Source organism: Vulpes vulpes, chromosome 1 (assembly GCF_048418805.1).
Source record: "Vulpes vulpes isolate BD-2025 chromosome 1, VulVul3, whole genome shotgun sequence".
NCBI classification, from domain to species: domain Eukaryota; kingdom Metazoa; phylum Chordata; class Mammalia; order Carnivora; family Canidae; genus Vulpes; species Vulpes vulpes.
Window position 1 is genome coordinate 46,527,185 of NC_132780.1, and position 19,845 is coordinate 46,547,029.

Below are 19,845 nucleotides of genomic sequence, written 5' to 3' on the forward strand. Positions count from 1 at the left end.
TTCTTGCCAAAGCTTGTCATTTCCTGTTTTGACTTTAGCCATTCTGATAGGTGTGCAGTAATATCTCCTTGTGGTTTTGATTTGCATTTCCCTTATGATGATTGATGTTGAACATCTTTTCATGGGTCTGCTGGCCATCTGGATGTCTTCTTTGAAGAAATGTCTGTTCATGTCTTCCCATTTTTAAATTGATTTAGGTTTTTTTTTTTTGGTGTTAAAAGTATGGAATACTTCACAGATTTGCATGTCATCCTTGTGCAGAGGCCATATTAATTTTCTATTGTTCCAATTTTAGTATATGTGCTGACAAAGTGAGCTCCCATTCCCATCATTATTTTCTTTATTTTTATTTTTTCATTTTTTAAAATTTAAATTCAATTTGACAACATGTAGTATAACACCCAGTGCTCATCCTATCAAGTGCCCCCTCAGTGCCCATCACCCAGTGATGCCCATTACCCCATTCCTCCACCCACTTTCCCTTCTGCAACCCTTTGTTTCCCCGAGTTAGGAGTCGCTCATGATTTGTCTCACACTCTAATTTTTCCCACTCAATTTCCCTTCTTTCCCTTATAATCCCTTTCACTATTTCTTACATTCCACATATGAGTGAAACCGTGTGATGATTGTCCTTCTCTGATTGACTGATTTTACTCAGCATAGTACCCTCCAGTTCCATCCAAGTCAAAGCAAATGGTAGGTATTCTGATGGCTGAGTAGTATTCCATAGTATATATATACCACATCTTCTTTATGCATTCATCGGTTGAAAGATATCATGGTTCCTTCCACAATTCAGCTATTCTAGACATTGCTGTTGAGAACAATGGGGTGCAGGTGTCCCAGTGATTCACTGGGTCATAGAATAGTTTTATTTTTAACTTCTTGAGGAACCTCCACACTGTTTTCCAGAGTGGCTGTACCAGTTTGCATTCCCACCAACAGTTGAAGAGGGTTCCCCTTTCTCCACATCCTCTCCAACATTTGTTATTTCTTGTCTTGTTAATTTTAGCAATTTGCACTGGTGTAAAGTAGTATCTCACTGTGGTTTTGATTTGATTTCCCTCATGGCATGTGATGTGAAGCATTTCCTCATGTGCTTATTGGCCATGTGTAGGCCTTCTTTGGAGAAATATCTATTCTGTCTTCTGCCCATTTCATGTGGATGGTTTGTTTCTTGGGTGTTGAGTTTGATAAGTTCTTTATAGATCTTGGATACTAGCCCTTTATCTGATATGTCATTTGCTAATATCTGCTTCCGTTCTGTAGGTCATATTTTAGTTCTGTTGACTGTTTCTTTTGCTGTGCAGAAGCTTTTTATCTTGATGAAGTCCCAATAGTTCATTTTTGTTTCATTTCCCTTGCCTTCATAGATGTGTCTAGCAAGAAGTTGCTGTGGCCAAGTTCAAAAAGGCTATTGCTTATGTTATCCTCCAGGATTTTGATGAATTCTTGTCTCACATTTAGATATTTTGATCATTTTGAGTTTATCTTTGTGCATGGTGTAAGAGATTGGTCCAGTTTCATTCTTCTACATATGGCTGTCCCCATCCCCATCTTTAAAGCAAACCAAAAATGACATTAGCCACAACAAAATCTTCATGACTCCAAAGTTATGGGCCATCTACTCTCTCTTTCCCTTCACAGCCAAACCACTTGAAATTATTACTTTACTTTAGTGACCATCACATCATATTCACTCAGCCCACTGTGGTCAGACTTCTACTGAGATGGCTGCCACCAAGGTCACCCAAAGACCATTGATGCCAAATCTGTTGGCTCCTCTTCACTCTTTATATTCTTGTTTATAATTGTAAAGTATCTTATTTTTTGTTTTTGATTATTTTGTGAAACAATTAAAAAAAAAGACTTCATTTTTTAAAAGAGCAGTTTCAGGTTCCTAGCAAAATTGAGGGGAAAGTAGAAATTTCCCGTGTACCAGCTGCTCCCAAGCATCCATAGCTTCCCCCCATTATCACTGTCTCCTGCTAGAGTGGTACATTTGTTGTAATTGATGAACTTGGTTCAAAGCAGTGTTTTTTGCTTTAGAATGGGCTTGGAATCTGTACTAGCAAAGTGTCGGAGAAAGCCTCTGTACCCTCCACAGCAGAAAACTCTGAGGACAGGTTTATAAACACAACATCTCTTTCTTTGAGCATGTGTGGCTTCTTCATGACCCTGCCTTACACATTCTAATTACCATTTAATTCATTCCTCTGAGTGTCAGCTGAGCACACGCTTTCTGTCGCCATAGCTCAGTCTCTTTTGCACAGCAGTTACGTGGTAATAGATTCACTCAACCATCACTGGAGTACCTGCCTGGCGTTTTCGTGTTCTCTGCTTTTTGAAACTCTACACCTTAGTGAATTGTTGTTTCCTGATGTGTTCTGGTTTTCATCAAAGTCTTCATCATTCTATGAAAAATGTACAGATTGCAAAAAATACAATCTTAGAGCAAAACCCCAAATGATCTGTCAATAAATATTACCTAGAAGACGTTTGAGGAATGGGGCGGCAAAGATAAGGTATTCAGATGGATCAGCTGAATAAAGACAGGCCAGTGAATCTTGGACTCGTAATGAAACATGATTTCTGTTTTGTTCTGTTCTGAGAGAAGGAATGGTGTGGTCTAACTTGAGAAAGAGAGAAAGGAGGACCAGGTGCCCCCAGCTAAGTCATGTGACTTTATAATAAGCATAGCTGAGACTAGGGTATATCATGTTAACACAGGCTTCCAATTTATAAATGAAGCATAATGTAGGCCAGAGAGTTTTCTTGTTAGATGTTAGATTTTTGAGATGCTAAAATGTGTTTTGTTTGGTTTAAAGCAAACTCTGGTAGTAATGAGAATAAGAAAAATGCCTTCTTTTGTCAGGCTGTCTTGATTTGACTTTAAGGACGTGAGTAAGCTGTGTTCTTGGAGGAGTGTCCTCACCCCGGAGCAGTAATTTCGAGATGTGACAGACACCTGGCTCATTTCTCTTTTACCTTTTTGAGGCAGTCCAGTCTTTCTCCCATCTCATCCCAACTTTCCTTCCTCAGGTACTTCATTTTGAGTAAGGCAACAAGATAGATAAACTGTGTTAGGTAAGTCCCTGTAACTTTCCAGGAAATGTCCTCTGTGAGGCCTGTTGGCTGTGACCTTGTCTTTGAAAGAAAAACAAGTCTATGGCTTTGATTTTAACTTTAGATCCCAGGCTGGCCTCAAGGATCTATAAAAATAATACAGTTCCAACATGGGTTAATTCTCTATCTAGTTCACTTGGTTAAGCGTCTGCCTTCAGCTCAGGTCATGATCCGGGGTCCTGGGAGCCTGCTTCTCCCTCTGCCTCTGCTACTCCCCCTGCTTGTGCTCTCTCTTGCACACTCCCTCTCTCAAATAAGTAAATACTTTAAAAGAACCTCTAACTTCCAGCACACACATGATTTATGCATGAAAGCCTTGTTGCCATACTGCCCTTTTGGTTACAGCTGTGTATCTTACTTTTGCACAATTCCCCACACATAGCAGACACTAACAGTTATTTGTTGAATGAATGAACCACAGTGATTTTAATGTTGCATTAACTGGTATTGCAATGTAGTACATGCGAGTATTTGGTAAAAAATATAGTCGGGGGCACTGTATGTGGTATGGAAAGATGACAGAGTGTTGCTAATTGCAGAAGCTGGCTGGTAGGCACTTCGGGACTCATTTTATTATTCTCACTTACATGGATGCTGAAATTTCCTTAACCAAAAATTAAAAATAAAACTCAGCGTGAGGTGATGGAAATATAGGACACAGATGGGTGAAGGTGCTGGTCTTCGGGGTCCCCAATTTCATGTGTGATGCTGGGTAGGTCACATCTTCTCAGCCTCAGTCTAACAGTTTAGATTTGCTCATCTGATCCCTTCCAGAAACCTGACATTTTCTGGTTTCCAGAGAAGCCAGGGCAACCTCCTTGGTAATTCCTGCTAATTCTTGATTATTCCTGCCACCTGGTGGCAGAAGCTGGAAGTTGGGGAACACAAGGAAGGGGCTTGCGATTTTAAAGTCCATGAAAGAGAAGGTGTGTGTGTGTGTGTTTGGGGATGGTGTAAAGAAGGTGTAAGTGGTGACAGAGGCACCTCCGGATGGATTTTGTGACATGTGGTGAGATTGTTTTACCCCCAGTAGAGTGTTTGTCTTGGCTTTTTAACATTTTCAGAAAGGGGCACCTGGGTGGCTCAGTGGCTGAGCGTCTGTCTGCCTTTGGCTCAGTTTATGATCCTGGGGTCTTGGGATTGAGTCCCGCATTAGGGTCCCTGCGAGGAGCCTGCTTCTCCCTCTGCCTGTGTCTCTGCCTCTCTCTCTCTCTGTCTCTCATGAATAAATAAACAAAATTAAAGAAAAATTTTCAAGAACAATATCTCCCATTTGAGGATTTCCAACAGGAATAATGGGGCTGTTGTGGGTGTTGGTCGGTGCTAGAAAAATAACCCTTAAGACGTCTCTTGGCTTTGTTTTATCGCTTCTTTTCAAATTGGAGTCATAAGCCTGAATGGGTGTCCATAAGTACTTCTTAGCTCCTTGTTTCCTTACATATACTCAGCATTTCAGATTAAGTAGATCTGTTAGTACAGATTACTACATACCTTAGGGCACTGAACTACAACCAATATTGTGTTCTAAATGCAAGCTGGTCACTCCACTGAGTGGGTGGCCACGTTGTGGGGTTGTGTATGAGTAATTCTAGGCAGCTGACGGCACATCACTTAATTTCCATAGTTACTGTTATTTGCTGGGTGTACTCAGTCCTGGCTTGAGATTCTCAAGGGCAGATCCTTGAGCCTGGAGTCCCTTGTGCCTGGACTTTGATCCTGCACTTTCCGTGCTATTTGAGCACCTGCAGATCCACAGTGGGTGTCGTGGGGAGTACAGTTGGACAGAAGGTTTTTAAAAATGATTAATTTATTCCGTTCATTCAGTTTCTAAACTATACAACTTCTAAAACATTCTGGAAATCATCCCCTCAACGCTATTTGTGCCATTTCCCTTTAATAGAATTATAGCTGAACATGAAGCCACCCAGAAGAGAGGCTACATTTCCACTTATAACTAGATTCTGGCCAGTTGAAATATAAATACATGTGGTGCCCTGAGTGGGGCAGCTCAGAATGTTCCTTCAGAGATGACGGCAGATGCCCGTTGTCCTTTCCATTTTTCCCTACATCCTGCTACCTTGTGGTGGATGGTTCCAGTTGGGCCATGAACACAAGAGCCCCACCCTGAGGATGTCAGCGTGGTGAGTTGCGGGGTACTTGGGTCCTTGATAACCTTGAGTAGTGCTTCCACTCCAGTCCTGTACTACCTCCTTCCTGATTTTTAGCTGAAGGAAATAAGCTTCTCTCTTGCTACTTTTGGTTTATGTTTTTATTTGCACCTGGGTTGATATAATATGTAGTCGGCACAAGACACAGGGTTAATCTCTTTAAAGTCCTGTGATCTCCATTTTTATAGATGAAGAGACTAAGGCCAAGATAAGCCATTTATGTGACTCAGGTTATATAACCACAGTAGCCGAGATGGGATGTGAACTCAGACTGTCCAACCCAAACTGTATTGTGCCTATAGAGTTTGAATATTGGGCCAGGACACTTTGGCCTCAGGAGTGTCTAAAAGGTAGTGGTACACCTACAGATTAAATTCTGCTTCCATCAAGAATATCTGATTTGACCTCAGGATATTAAAAGACCAGTCAGAGTGGCTAGAATCAAAAAGACAAGGAATAACAAGTGTTGGCAAGGAAGTGGAGAAAAAGGAGCCCTTATGCATTGTTGACGGTTATGTAAGTTGGTGTAGCCACTCTGGAAGACAGTATAGAAGTTCCTCAAAAAATTAAAAAGCAAACTACTACCATAAGATCCATTAATTTGACTGCTAGTTATTTATCTGAAGAAAACAAAAACACTAACTCAAAAAGATATACACACCCCTATGTTTATTGCAGCATTATGTATAATAGCTAGACATGGAAGCAGCCTAAGTGTTCATTGATAGATGGATAGATAAGGAAGATGGGGTCTATCTGTATAGCAAATGGAATATTACACAGCCATAAAAAGGATGAGATCGTGCCATTTCGAATGTGGATGGACCTAGAGGGTGTTATGTGGAATGAAATAAATCAGACAGAGAAAAACAAATACAGGATGATTTCACTTATATGTGGAATCAAAAAACCCCACAAATAAGTAAACAAATTAGAAGCAAATCAGACCCATAAATACAGCGAACAAACTGCCAGTTGCCAGAGGGGAGCAGGGTGGCGAGATGGGCAAAATGGGTGAAGAGGAGTGGGAGATACAGGCTCTAGTCATGGAGTGAAGAAGTCACAGGCATAAAAGATACAGCATAAGTCGATGGTATGATAATAGCATTTTATGGGAGCAGGTTGTAGCTACATCCGTGAGCATAGCACAATATAGAACCTTGCAGAATCACTATATGTACACCAGAAACTACTGTATCATTGTGTATCACTGTGAAGGATTCTTGAAATTTCTTGTGGCCACTTTCTAAGTATACCTAAGCTTTGGTGGTTTTTTCTCAAACAGAATAGTGGGCCTCCCCCTCACAGACTGGTTTTAAGTAGATGCTCTCTTTTATTTGCATAAGTGGGCACTCCTGCTTTTCTGAACACGTCTTGTGTCCATGATTAGTCTGGCGCTTTCTCTTGCAACTGTGTCTGCTCCACTTATTGGTCTCTCCCTCCCATGATGGCCCTGGATGCACTGTGTGGCGTCCATTTCTCAGTTTTTGTGGTTGTGGTTTCTCTGCTGCAAGCTGAACATCATTGTGCCAGAGGAGACTTTCTTCGAGCTTCTTTATGGAAGCTGCTCTGGCCTGGTGTGCTCTGACTGCATAACTGACCTTGACAAGGAGGCATTGATGGGCGTGAGCTTGGAGCAAGAGCGGACACCATCACCCCTGAAGAGACTTGCATCTTGGCCTTGATGGGACATAGATGATGTTGGTTAATGACAGATGGGAATGGCCTACCAGGCAAATATGATGTCACAAAGGACTCTGAGGAGCTGCTATGGAGATATTTACCTGATTCTAGAGCTTGACACTTCACAGCAAGTTTGTTTTAGTGTTTGCTAATATACCTTGGCTGGAAGGCTTTATAGCACCAGAAGAAATTTAGATTGGTGATCAGAGTTATTTATTGTATTATGTGTGTATGTGTGTCTGTCTGCCTATGTATGTATGTATGTATGTATGTATTTATCTATCCTTCTACCTACCTATCTCCACATTCTGAACATCTTTCAACCAATCTACCTAGGGGTGCCTGGGTGGCTCAGTCGGTTAAGCATCTGCCTTTGGCTCAGGTTATGGTCTCGGGGTCTTGGGATAGAGCCCCGCATCATGCTCCCTGCTCCTTGGGGAGCCTACTTGCCTCTCCCCCTGCTCGTATGTGCGCTCTATCTCTAAAATAAATTAAAAATACTAAAAAAAAAAAGCAATATTTCTAGAAGCAGTCAGTGAGGTACATTCTGAGGAGTGATGCCTTAAAAGTTGCTATGGATGCCCAAGTCTCAAGACTTGTGGCAAAAATGGGAATATGATGTCACTTCAAAAACTTGGAACTGTGTAGATCTGTATAAATCTAGATTATACCCCTAGACTCTAAGCTGAGAAGCCAGATCTCTGTCCCCTCTTCTCTTCTGAATACCACATGCATAACACAATGGTAGGCACAGGAGTGCTTGGTAACTGTTTTGCAATGGAAGGATAGTCCAGGGGACAGTTGAGCTTATTATAGTGCAGCTGAAATAGTGTCTCTACCTCTGAGTAGAGACAGAATGGTACAGGACTGCTTTCTCTACTCCTCCAAGAAGATTACTATATTTTCCAATATTCTAAGCATTAGGTGCCTAAATGAAGATGTCAGAAATACACTTCTTTCTTTTTTAAGCTTCAAGTGATCCATTTAATATTTCTGTATCCATTTCCATGGACATGGATTGGGACTAGATTGGAGCAACTGCTTCAAACAGTGACTTAAAATTCCAAAATGCAACTTGAGTAGATAAAAGGAAGTGGCTCACTATAAATCTTAGGATGGCTGGTTTCAGGAATATTGACAAATGATCTATATTAATTGGTGTTGCATTATGATAAAAAGCTGTGTTCCATCATCATTTCTGGGTTCACATCGAGATTTAATTTCTTGAGGCTATATTTGCCACTATATAGAAACATAGCATTCATTACTTACCTAGTGCCACATATAGTAATTGAATTTTGTCATTTGACTTTTAGATTAATTTTATGGTTGAGTTTGCTACTTACTCACTTGCTTTTGTGCATTTATAGTCACTTTGTACTCCATTGAAATTTGGCATGGAAAGGTCAATATCTGTTTGGTGAGTTTGCATTGTTTGGGAATGTAGCTCCCCCTTATTTATTTATTTCGTACATTTAAAAACTACAAATATCAAACATTTTAAGGCCATTTTCTCTATCACATATCCTCTCATTTGTACGGGCTTTGCCTTAGAAGGATTGTGTTTTCAAAGGCGGTATCCCAGAAGCTGTTGCTCCTTGCATATTGCACGTGGCTTTCTCCCTCAGGTCTCAGGTTTAGGGAATTCTTAATGCAGTTTGTGGACACTAGCTGGACTGTTCCACCCTGAGCGGTTCCTGTTTTTGTTGCTGGCCTGTGTGGGGTAATGGATTGAATGAAGGAGCAGCAGTAGGGTGAAAGGAAACCACCTGGTCAGCCTGTGGTTCATGGTCCCACTTCTCTGGCACAATTCTTTGTCACCTCTGAATGCTCTGAAGGCAGTTTTGAGTTGGGTGCAAGGAGGCAGGACCACAAAACACTGATAACATTCTCTCTTTGTGACATTTTTGAGCCAGGGGCAAATGGAACCCCCAAGTATAGGAGTGTAAAGAAAGGCAGGGTTTTATGCCCAATGAGAAAAATTAGAGGAAGGGGAGTATGCCAACTTTATCTTTAGATTTCTAGAAGCTGAATGAGATTATAAACTGCAGTGTTTAAGATAGAAAGGTAAATGCTAAAATATATATTCAGCTAAGATAAGTGGTGGAAGAGGAGGAATGAAAATAGTAGTTACAAAATATGTTATTTTTGTGATGTCTTATAATCTTAAGCTTGTAAAAGGAACCACTAAAACAAAATAGATGCCTTCAGAAGAAACCAAACAAAAATAAAATATATGCAAAACATACAGTGAAAAGATATTTAGAAAGCAGGATATAAAATATGGGTGGAGCTCAGAACAAATAAACCCATCTGGCAGATCAATGGATTTGACTGAGGTGGATAGAATAACAAACACAACCATACACTCATATTCCTTCATGTCTTTCATTTTATGATTCTGTGAAAGTCATATGCATTTAGTTACAAACTGTGTTTTGATCTTTGAGTTTTGTCCTCTTGGACAAAATACATAAAATTAAATACATAATACTAAAAGGGAACTAGTTATATTGAAATTTTGTTATTAAAATATTAAAATTAATTTGTGATAGTGCATATGCATCTTTATTAACACTCTAAAGAACAAGAAAAAAACCCCAACAAAGTCCAGTGTCAAGTTCTATTAACTATCTTAATTTCAGTGCCATATATGTAAATTTTATTTGGAGGTATTTGCAACAGATACCAAGTGTTTTCTCTACTTGTATATATTAACTTAGTGTAGGGAGGGTTATTTTGCATCTTTCACCTCCATTTCAAACAAGCAGTTCTACTTCCTCTTCCTCTGTGGGATGGGACTTTCTCTCTCCCTCTCAGGTCCACCTGGTGGATCTCATAGTTAGGAGTGACCATCATACATCTGGGAGATTTATATACCTTTCCTTCTTATTTGCACTTGGATATTTGGGTTTTACTTCCGGGTCTGTCCATCTTATCATCCAGCAAGTCTACTAGTGGAGGATAACAAATAATGCCCAGGAATAAAGGCTTTGGTATCGTGTTCATAGAGATTCTTGAAAGAAGCATTTAATGAGTGAAGCTTAAGCTTCTTGCTTAATCGAGGTGGATGTCATATGATTTTCTAAAACTGGTCATTTTTTGCATCAGAATTCATTAGAATCTTGGCTTATGTTTAGAAGACGAAATGCAGATTAGCCTCCAATGTTATTGTGGGACCAGACCAAACATACTCAATACAGGCCAGACACTAATGGTTGATGCTTGAAATGTCCACTTGGTGGCGCCAGTCCACTAACACTAAATACAGGTGTCTTGAAGGCCAAGATGTGGTTCACTTCTGATTCTGGCTGTGGTTAAAAGCATTAATATGGGGCAGCCTGGGTGGATCCCTGGTTTAGCGCTGCCTTCAGCCCAGGGCCTGATCCCGGAGACCTGGAATTGAGTCCCACGTCAAGCTCCCTCCATGGAGCCTGCTTGTGTCTCTGCCTCTCTTTCTCTCTGTGTCTCTCATGAATAAATAAAAATAAATAAAATCTTAAAAAAAAAAGGATCAATTTGCTAAAACACGGCCTCAATTTTATATACCATAAATGTCTATTTCATATATTGTTTAGGATAGTTGCATCTAATAAGTAAATTCAGTCCTTGTCAAAAAGCATTCTGAGATCACTGGCCAAGTTTGGGACAAGTTGAGCACTAAAAAGCCAAAAGCATGAATAATGCCTGCAACTTATTTGTATCAAACAATGAGCCGGACTGATGGGTGTGTAGAGGGGAGTGTAGATGAACAAATATGTGAGAAACTTGAGTATGGTAAAACATTAATTATGAAGCACAGATGGTGGATACAGGGATGTTTGCTATGCAAGTCTTTCAATTTCCCTTTATGTTTAAAAATCCTCATCATAAAATGTTGCAAGAAATAAAAAAATGTTGGGAATTGATTATAAAATATGTAATAAAAGAAAGAGAATATTAGTCCAGAGAGAGAAAGATGATCAAAAAGGTAAGTGTATTCTTAAAAAAAAAAATGGTAGGTGTATTCTTTTCAGAAGAATGTCAGGGTAGGAACAATGAAGCAATGAAAACCCTCATTTTGCATCTCCCTAGGTAATAACTGATTCAAGGAAGGGAAGCTAACACCATTGGGTGAAATGTGTTGGGCAACTGGATATTCACATAGCCTTGAATATCACCTCTACAGATAGCTTACTAATTACAAACAGGGAAACATGCCTTGGTAGTGGTGGGGTGTTCTCCTCCATCCTAACCAAGTCATCACCAGAAGAGTGGAGTTAAATGTCTGCAAATGCACTTATGCATATTTTTAATTTTTTTTTCACGTCCAGAGTTTCCTGAGCCTAGAGCTAACTAAAAGTCACATAAATGTAGAATTGTGCACTCCAAGGTATCACTGACCTTCTCCTGCTGGTTTGCCTGTCACTCTTATTTTTAGCTTTTGATATTTATATTGATAATTTGTATTTGATAATGTCTGATTTCAGCTGGACAAGCTGCTATCCTTAGAGCAATAATATGACAATACCTGGACTCCTTACTTCCTGAGCCAGACACAGGACTCTGCACTTCCTTCTCCCCACAACCATACTCAATACTTCCTTCCTTTGCTTCTCTGATATTTGCATCTTTATCATTTTTTTTACCATGAAACCAAGCATTAATGGATAAGCATCATTTTTCCTCCTGTTAAAAATCAGTCTTCTGTCTGAACTCATGGGTTGCTATGGTCAATGTATGTGTACCCCTATAATTCATCATCTTGAAATTCTAACCCCCAAAGATGATGGTGTTAGGAGATGGGGCCTTCGGGAGGTGCTTAAGTCATGAGGGTGGAGCCATTGATGATGTCCTTCCATCCAGTTTTCATCTTACACAATGGGCCACTTCACCCTTAAAACAACTCTTGTCCCTGGCTTCTATGATATCACATGTTGCTAATTTCCTCCTACCACCCAGACTTTCCAGTTCCATATCAGCCTTTCTTCTCAACAATTAATGTGACATACAGTTTCTTGGATCTTAGGCATTCTCATTCAGTCCTCTAACAAATATTTTTTGGTCAAGCTACTATGGGCTAGGTAATGCTGGTCGCTTTAACTGCATATATTATCCCTGTTCTCAGGGAGTTTAGAAGAGAACCTGTCAACCGTAAGTTACACAATTAATTATTTTACTATAGTCATGATAAAGACTTAAAAAGTTCAACTCTTACACTTTGTAATGCTTTTACAGATTAACTAGAATTAACTTAGCCATGTCTGAAATTCCAAAGATGCAATCCCTTTAGTCATGGGGGAAACAGAAATATACTTAAAAAATATCTTATTTAAGTTCAATTTGCCAACATGTAGTATGACACCCGGTGCTCATCCCATCAAGTGCCCTCTTTAGTGCCCATCACCCAGTTACCCCATCGCCCACCCCTCCTCCCCTTCTGCAATGCTTTGCTTGTTTCCCAGAGTTAGGAATCTCTCATGGTTTGTCTCCCTCTCTAATTTTTCCCACTTAGTTTCCCTTCATTCTGTTATGGTCCCTTTCACTACTTCTTATTTTCCACATATGAGTGAAACTGTATGATAATTGTTTCTCCAATTGATTTATTTCACTCAGCATAGTACCCTCCAGTTCCACTCACGTCTATGTAAATGGTAGGTATTCATCCTTTCTGATGGCTGAGTAATATTCCATTGTATATATAAACCACATCTTCTTTATCCATTCATCTGTCAAAGGATATTGTGGCTCCTTCCACAGTTTGGCTCTTGTGGATATTGCTGCTATGAACATTGAGGTGCAGGTATCCTGGCATTTCACTACATCTGTATCTTTGGGGTAAATGCCCAATAGTGCAATTCCTGGGTCGTAGGGTAGCTCTATTTTTTAACTTCTTGAGGAACCTCCACACTGTTTTCCAGAGTGGCTGTATCAGTTTGCATTCCCACCAATAGTGCAAGAGAGTTCCCCCTTCTGCACATCCTTTCCAACATTTGTTGTTTCCTCTCTTGTTAATTTTTGCCATTCTCATTGGTAAGAGGTTGTATCTCACTGTGGTTTTGATTTGTATTTCCCGATGGCAAGTGATGTGGAGCATTTTCTCATGTGCTTGTTGGCCATGTGTAGGTCTTCTTTGGGGAAGTGTCTGTTAATGTCTTCTGCGCATTTCATGACTGAAATTTTTGTTTCTTGGGTGTTGAATTTGATAAGTCCTTTATAGATTTTTGGATACTAGCCTTTTATATGATATGTCACTTGCAAATATCCTCTCCCATTCTTTACCTCTTTGGTTGTGTTTATTCCTAGGTATCTTTTAGTTTTGGATGCAATTACAAATGGGATTGATTCTTTAGTTTCTCTTTCTTAAGTCTCATTGTTAGTGTACAGAAATACAACTGATTTCTGTGTATTGATTTTGTATCCTACCACGTTGCTGACTTGCTGTATGAGTTCTAGCAATCTTGGGGTAGAGTCTTTGGGTTTTCTATATGCAGTATCATGTCATCTGAAGAGGGAGAGTTTGACTTCTTTGCCGATGTGAATGCCTTTTATTTCTTTTTGTTGTCTGATTGCTGAGACTAGGACTTCTAGTACTATGTTGAATAGCAGTGGTGAGAGAGGACATCCTTGTCGTGTTCCTGATCTTAGGGGAAAGGGTCTCATTTTTCCCCATTGATAATGATGTTCACTATGGACTTTTTAAAATGCACTTATGATATTGAAGAATGTTTCCTTTATCCCTATACTTCGAAGAGTTTTAATCAGGAATGGATGCTGTATTTTGTCAAATGATTTCTCTGCATCTATTGAGAGGATCATATGGTTTTTGTCTTTTCTTTTATTGATGTGATGTAAAAGATTGATTGTTTTACAAATGTTGAATCAGCCTTGCATCCCAGGGATGAATCCCACTTGGCATGGTGAATAATCCTCTTAATGTACTGTTGGTTCCTATTGGCTAGTATCTTGGTGAGAATTTTTGCATCCATGTTCATCAGGAATATTGGTCTGTAATTCTCATTTTTGGTGGGATCTTTGTCTTGTTTTGGGATCAAGGTATTTCTGGCCTCATAAAACGAGTTTGGAAGTATTCCCTCCCTTTCTATCCTTTGAAACAGCTTTAGTAGAATAGGTATGGTTTCTTCTATAAACGTTCGATAGAATTCCCCTGGGAAGCCATCTGGCCCTGGACCTTTGTGTCTTGGGAGGTTTGTGATGACTGCTTCAATTTCCTCCATGATTATTGGCCTGAACAGGTTTTCTATTTCTTCCTGTTTCAGTTTTGGTAATTTGTAGGTTTCCAAGAATGTATCCATTTCTTCCAGATTGTCTCATTTGTTGGCATATAGTTGTTCATAATACATTTTTAAGATCGAAACAGAAATCTTCTTAATAGCAACATCTTCCCACAGTTGAGGAAAAAGTAAACAAGGATATAATCACTTTGAATCTATTAATTAAAGCTAAAATTCTTCTTATTCTCATTTCCTTCTCTGATTTGTTTTTAGCAGGCAAATCTCCAGTCTGTCTAAAGGGATCAAATTGATAATAGATCTCTTTTTTTATGAAAATGCATTTGATGCCGAAGTCTGAATTACCTCCAGGATGAAGTCTTGGTTTCTTGGACCTGCCTTACTCTCATGCTATTTTGGGAAATCATGGTCACTTCCTAAGTATTAGTCTTACCTTGAATCAGACTATCTCATGCCAGAACAATATAGTGAGGCATTAAAGAAAATACATCAGCGTGCCGTAGGCATTTGAAAATTTTTTTAGAAAATATTTTATTCATTTATTCATGAGAGACACAGAGACAGAGACAGAGAGAGAGGCAGAGACACAGGCAGAGGGAGAAGCAGGTTCCATGCAAGGAGCCCGACATGGGACTCGATCCTGGGACTCCAGGATCATGCCCTGGGCTGAAGGCAGGTGCCAAACCACTGAGACACCCAGGGATCCCTGGCATTTGAATTTATGTACATTTGGAAAAATGTTGCTTTTTGGCGATTCCTAAAATCACTTTGGTTATCAAGCACATCTTTCCAAAGAGCACTGACTGAATGTAAATTAATTAGAAACACATGGAATGAACTTAGAGTCTAGAAAAAAATTTTAAGAGATGCATTTGACTAAATAAGAAATCAATCAGGATAAACCAAAGAACTTTATAAAGTCCTTTTGAAGAGACACAGATGCTGGGAGCCAAGGTCTCTAGGTCTGGTAGGGACCCAAGGGACTTGAGGTTTACTTTTGGCTGACATTAAAACAATTCCAAGTTGCCTCTTGGCATCTTTAATAGTTTCCTATCAGTAGATTTAATAGTTTCCTATCAGTAGATTCACAGACTTCACACTTGGATTTCAAAGAGTAGTTTGGCCTCTGCACCAAAATAGCATCCCCAACTAAATGGTTTGATTGATAGTTGCTGATACTTGAGCATTGGCTAGGTGCTAGAGTTTTCCACTAATCTCCCCACAGTCCTACGAGGTAGGGTATTAGGACATATTTTTTTGGATAAGGAAATAGATATGGGAGTTAGGTAACTTGCCTTAATGGTAGGCCTGGCAGTCTGGCTCTGAAGCCTCAACTCTTCACCCTATGAGGAACCTATGTTTTATCCTCCTTATTGTGATTCAGTATGTCACTTTTAACCTTAGCATCTGTGGTTATCCCCCCCACCCCACTCCAGTGTGGCTTTTCTCAAAAGCTCATCCCTTTCTCCCCTCTCCAATTTCCCCATAAGAAGGGGCTCCTTGTTGTCTCTAGCCAAAGTCAAAGTCACATACAGTACAGTCAGTTCTTGGACCATTACAGACCACCTCTTTTTCCAGCTGTGCTTTTTAAATTCTTCCCTGCCTACTTCTTTCTTCCCACTTCTCTAACCTCAAGACCTCATGCTTTGCAGGGGAATGAAGAAGTAGCCATGTGGATCAACGGGAAGCCTAATTTTGCTGGCTCCTGGAAATGTCACTTGTTGGTTTTGTGTGTGTCTTTGTCTCTCTTTCCCTTCCTTGCTGGATCCAATAGACCATGTACCAATACCTTTGCTCTCATCTGCTATCTGTATGGCTCTGGCCTTCAGTTAAGTAATTTCTGTTTCAAACCTTCCTGACTGCCCAAATTTGACCTCTTTAACCCACTTCCTCCTTGCAAATATTTCTAAACCAATGGTCTCATGTGGAGAAGAAACTCGGATACAGTAATTTGAATTAGAAAAATAAAAATTCTTTAAAAACTAGAAAAATTGTAAGAAGTAATATAATTCAAAGGGAGGGACAGTGACAGGGAAGTAGGACCCATTGGGGAACAGCTGCACTCCCAAAGTTGAGCAGGTGGAGGGAATAAGGCAACTAGATAGTCCAGAGGGGAGCAGACATGCCTGTCATGGATGCTTTTTAACTATGACATGTTTTCGTGGTGCAAAAAGCCTTGCCTCACATTAAGGAGTTGTTTTCTGACCATGTTTCATGGAGGAGTTTATACCATTACTTTTTTTACAACTTCTTGGAATATGGCCAGATAGTTTATTCTAGAATGTTCCTCAGTCTTCAGAGTATAGAAACAGTTTTAAACCTAAACTTATAATTGATCTTAGATTTTTGGGATCAAAGTTTTGAAACCAGCGAAGACCCCTGAGTTGAATCAGAACTGGCCTCTATTCCTGTCTGGCTTTCTACCACTTTTTCTGTCTCCCTGCACATGCATCTCATACCTTCCCAATCAGGGCCTTGACTTTTTGGCAAAGAGTAACATGGAAAAAAAATGTTTTTTTGACATATAGCTTAGGGAATTATTTGTGTCCTACTGGGTATTTCCTTCTTCCTAGCATCCACTGAGTAGGTGCTCAATATATATTTGTTGAGGGGCTCCTGGATGGCTCAGTCAGTTAGGTGTCTGACTCTTGATTTTGGCTCAGGTCATGATTTCAGGGTTGTGAGATTGAGCCGGGCTCCATACTCAGCAGAGAGTCTGTTTGAGTTTCTCTCTCCCCCTCCCCTACCTCTCCCTCCCTGCACATGTGCCCTCTCACAGATAAATCAATAAATATTTATATATATATGTATAATGTTGAATGAATGAATGAAAGAAATTCTGTAAGTGTTCTTTGGGAACATTTGGGAAATATTCCCCATCTCTCCCAATCTAGTGAGACCACTTTCTCATGTCATGAATAGCGCTTTTTACAAACTATGTTGTGCTGATTTGCCATTGTTAACTAATTTTAACCAAATGGTAGCTGTTTATGGCTTTTTGCATAATGCCTGGCACTGCCAATAAATTTTTGTTGAATCAATAAATGTCATGCTTTATGTCAAAGAGTTTTTGGTTCTTGGAGGATAAAGCAAACACAGCTTTGAATTTACAGAACAAGGAGATTGAAAGGAACATTGAGAAGTCTTCAGGTACATTTCCCTGATTCCCAGTGGTCATCATCTACTTTGCTCCTAAATACCCACAGGAGGCTCTTTAATTGTGTGACGCATAGCTTTTTCTTAAGAAACCTTCATCTTTATTTACTTCAAGAAGACACAACTCATGCATACCATCTTTTAAATTTTCTTTTTGAACTCTTTTTATCCTTTCCAGGAAAAAGAAAGAACAATGAGGCATGCCAAAGCTATGAGCAGCTTCTGGGTCAAATACTTTTAGCCCACATGTGGAGTAGAATTAGATGCCTCCAAATCCACATCCTGGCTGTGAGCAAAAATCATCCTGTACTCTGTCTAAACCTGCCATGTGAAGACAAAATTCCAAACTTCTGTAGCATGATAGAGACTCGGGGCTCCTACTCACAATAATCTGTTCTATGTAAAATTCCAAATACTCCCACTTCTGATTTTTTCCAGTTTGACAAATGACAGTTCAGCTAGCATCCAGGGCCGGCTTCTCATCAAGCGAGAACAACAGGCTGTCTCTGCTTTCTTCACTTCTGACCACTAATCTCCTCTTTGCAGTGCTGCTGTCTCTGCCCCTGGATGAAATGAGTCAGTAGGTGCCACCAACTTCATTTAAAATTAAGAGACTGTAAAAAAAAGATAAGGAAAGTAAGGGACTGTGGAATAAAGGACAAAACTAGATCCCTAAATCCTTCCCCACTGAGGCATCATGGAAGTGCCTTGGGTTCTAGCCATCTAGGTTGTTAGAAACAAGTCAGATATCATCTGATTTGAGGAAGGGAGAGAGAGGTTTTTTAAACTTCCTTCACAAAGGCAATTATTGTCATGTGTTTTCTGTGTTTTAATTCACTTGCAGGGGAAAAAAGCCCCTCAATAGTTCTGGCCAAGCTTGTCCTGAGTTAGTGGAAACCTACTTAACCACCTGGTGTGATTCATGTGGACCTCCCTCAGAGGTTTAGAGAGAAACAGTGCTCTTCCTCTTTACTTTGCATAATTACTTCCAACCTCAGAACTTCTCTATTCAAATTATCTGTGTCAAACATTCTTCCACTTAGATGACCTCCCAAATTTTCCCCTCCATTTAACAAATTCTTCAAACTGGACCGGCTCACCAGGCTATTCAAGGAGTAGGTCAATTTGTGTGTGTGTGTGTGTGTGTGTGTGTGTGTGTGTGTGTGTGCAGAGTAGAGGCACATTTCCCATCCAATTCTGTGTTGAGACTCTTGTAAGTGGGTACTACCCAGCTAACTTCAGAGTGAACATGGGCTCTGTGGCTCTGAAGGCCACAGGTCCTAAAATCATGCTGACTCATAGGCAGGATGAAACCTCAGCAATGTATCTAAAGAACACCCTTTAGTAAGAGTATTCTTTAAAAATTGCCTCAATTTTCACCGTCAGAAAGTCTGAGCTTTATCTGATCTCTCTTGCTGTCAATTTTCCACTCTCTCTCTCCTCTGGATCCTTTGCCCATCTTTGAGTTTGGAAAAAACTTTTAGTTGCCCTATTCTAAAAAGACATAGTGTAAATATGGATGCTTGATAAATGTGGTATTTGTCACGTGGGGAAAAGATTGTTTTTAAGTGATGCTGAAATAATTGGATGCCTGTGTAGAAAAACGAAAACTTGATTCCTACCTTATGTTATACATAAGATCTAATTTCAGGATGACCAGAGTCCTCAATGTGGAAGTCAACAACAAGTTTTTGGAAAAATATGGAAGGGCATCTTTATGATCTTGCAAGACAGAAAAAGATGTCTTAAACAGGATATATAAAACAGAAATACTTAATAAATAATTGGGACCACAATGTAATTAACTTTTGTGCATCCAAATATTAAAGGGTGAAAGACAACTTAAGAAGTATAGAAGTCATTTGGAAACCATATAACTGAAAAAGTGCTTGTCTTTGGAACATAAAAAGAACTATTTCAAATCAGTAGGAAAAAAGACAAAATCCAGTAGAGAAAACAGGTGAGAGACTTGAGCAAGCATTCCATAAAGTTGGTATCTAGTGGCCAATAACAAAGGAAAAGTAAAATGAAACCTCAGTGTTACACTACTTAGTATACATCTACCAGAATCATTGGAATTAAAAAGCCAGATAAATAGATAAATTAGTGAGGCTCTGGAGTAAAAAGAACTCACACTCTGTGGATGGAAGTGTAAATTGGTAAAAACTACTTAGGAAACCAGGTTGATTAACACTAACGTTGAAAATGTATACTCATTCCCAATGACCTAGCGATTCTACTCCTAAATATAATGCCAAACAAGTCTGTTACATACACATCAGGGGACATGTCTGAGAGTGTTTAGAGCTGCGTTTGCTTGTAGAAGCTCCTAAAAGCTCCAAGCTTAATGACATAAATGTCCACCAACAGTAAAAGAGATAAATTGTGTAATGTTTATGGAGAATACTGTATATCAATGAAATGGGATGAACTCTAGTTACACACAACACCATGGCTGAGTCTCAGAAATACTAAAATGA

General features: G+C 39.6%; 1 non-coding gene across 1 annotated transcript; it reads right to left on the reverse strand.

Moving 5' to 3' along the window:
- Window positions 1-216: 216 nt before the first annotated feature.
- LOC112911633 (U6 spliceosomal RNA) lies at window positions 217-319 on the reverse strand. Its single transcript, XR_003233400.1, has one exon. It is a non-coding gene; the product is annotated as a U6 spliceosomal RNA (small nuclear RNA).
- Window positions 320-19,845: the final 19,526 nt, after the last annotated feature.